Raw genomic sequence first — 2,200 nt, forward strand, 5'->3', positions numbered from 1 at the left:
GTGGGGCCTCTCCGACGGTTGATGCCACTAATCATGGGGTGTGACACACCATGACACCCTGCTATCTCTAATGTAACACACAAGTGCACACACACACAAACTCAAACGCACACACACTCAAAGGCGCGTGTGCTCGGCGCAGCGCACGCTGGTACATTCTATATTTGTATCTTCATTATAATAATAATAATTTCTTCTTCCAGGCTGAACAGTGATATGAGAAGCGGGTGTTGCATGAAATGTTTATCCCAAGAAATGAAAACTATTTCTTCTTCTTTTTTTGTTTTCACCCCTTATGCATCAAAAGGATGATGCATCAAGTCTAAATATATGCAACATACCCGGGGAAATAGATTAATTAGTGCGCTAAAAAGAATTTGAATCGTCAAGGGGTAAGATTTGTACCAAACCATCATCAGCTTCACTGACACAGCATGAGATCTGGTGACTGTAGAGGCCATTGGGGTACGGAGGACTCTCTGTGATGTTCAAGAAGCCCGTTTGAGATGATGGGAGTTTCGTGTCAATAAAATATAGGCAACACAGGATGTATTAGGGCGTTTTTCCTTTCGCACATTCAAAACTTTGCTAAAGTGTAGAAGTATTTGTTGTCAAGAGTACATAAACTTTCAAAAATGACACTTCTCAGTAAGAATTACGTGTTCTAATTGAAAGATAGTTCTAGTTGAACGATGAAATCATGCATACTTGGTCACTTGCTGCTAATTATAAAAGCACATAAGCCTGACTTGGCAGTTATCTGTCAGTTATTGTCACGGTATGGCATGGCACACCGTGGAAGGAGTGGGGAAGGAGGACCCAGGCGCGGTGCTCTATGTATGGACAGTGTTTATTTACAAAGTGAAACAACGTAACAATAAATCCCCGTGTTCTCCCAGACTCCCGTGTCGTGTCTCCCCGTGAATAGTCCGTGTTTCTGTGCTCTCTCCGCTCCCGTGTCAGCACCCCCCGGTGCTCGCTGCTCTCGTGTCTTCCACGCTGCTCCTGCGGGAAACAAAAGACGCAGCCGTCAGGACACATACAACTGCGGGCATGCACACACACTAACTCAATAACAGGACGACTAACGTGGAGTCTCATGCAATGATCCCGCGTCGGTGGGAGCTCCAAGACTCTCCTAAGTAGCTCCCCCGACGAGCCCTGATCAGCGGCAGGTGTGTGGCTTCGGGTGTGGCCAGTCCTTCCACAGGGCCACACCCCTCAGGCCTGCAGGTGGCTGAGCTCCATCCTCCAAGCATACCCGCAGACGTACACACACACACACACACACACACACACACACACTCACATCTACAAGCATGGAGAAGAGCAGCAGCAACACCAAAATACATATAATAATAATAATAATAATAATAATAATAATAATAATAATAATAATAATAATACATAACTGCTCAGGGATCCTGGGTCGCCCAGTCCCAGGACCCTGACAGTTATTTTAGGTAATTAGGTAAAGTAGGTTCACCATGCTAGTCCCTCACATAAACGCTGTCCCATCCCTCTCCACCAGCCTGAACTGTTGATACAAGGCAGGATGGAACCATGCTTTTATCTGTTTTGGAATAAATTCTTGAGACTCTTAAGATCAAGCAACATTTTTCCAATCTTCTGTTGTCCAATTCCTTTTTTTTTTTTTTTTTTTTTTTCTCTCGCCTGTCCCATTTGGTTCTTTAGCCATCAGAATTGTTGTCTGAAGACCAACAAGGATACCCAATGGATTTACTTTGCCAAATGGATCATCGTGGCATTGCCGTATTGGTCCATTTGGTCGATCTTTGTTTTTATTATTTATTATATTTTATTTTCAGATGTTACAGACGGGACAGACATGAGTGAGAGATAGGAAAGGGAGAAAGAAAGAGGAAGGAAAGGAAAAACAGAAGGGGAGAGGGACAGTGAGAAAGGGGGGGAGAAAAAAAATAAAAATCTCCTGGATCACCTGTTGAGAGAAGAATAGAAAACAAGCAAAAAAAGACAAAAAAACAAAACAAAGCAACATACTAAACACAACACCATCGCATTAATCTAGCTAAGTGTAAACAGCAGTAAATACTAAATATTCAATGTTGTTGTGCAGCACGCAGGACAGATGTGCTTCGAAGTAGCAGCCAAGAAAGGTGTAATTTGGGTCTACGAGCAGTGAACACCCGTGTGCATACCTGTGTGGATCAGCGCGCTT

The 2,200-nt window shown here is 43.6% G+C and overlaps 1 long non-coding RNA gene across 1 annotated transcript; it reads right to left on the reverse strand.

The window, feature by feature from the left end:
• Positions 1-831: 831 nt before the first annotated feature.
• On the reverse strand, positions 832-1,740 carry LOC145431101 (uncharacterized). Its single transcript, XR_013911453.1, has 2 exons — positions 1,090-1,740; positions 832-1,005 (listed from the first exon to the last, which is right to left on the reverse strand). It is a non-coding gene; the product is annotated as an uncharacterized LOC145431101 (long non-coding RNA).
• Positions 1,741-2,200: the final 460 nt, after the last annotated feature.

Source organism: Astatotilapia calliptera, chromosome 2 (assembly GCF_964374335.1).
Source record: "Astatotilapia calliptera chromosome 2, fAstCal68.1, whole genome shotgun sequence".
In the NCBI taxonomy this organism is placed as follows: Eukaryota; Metazoa; Chordata; class Actinopteri; order Cichliformes; family Cichlidae; genus Astatotilapia; species Astatotilapia calliptera.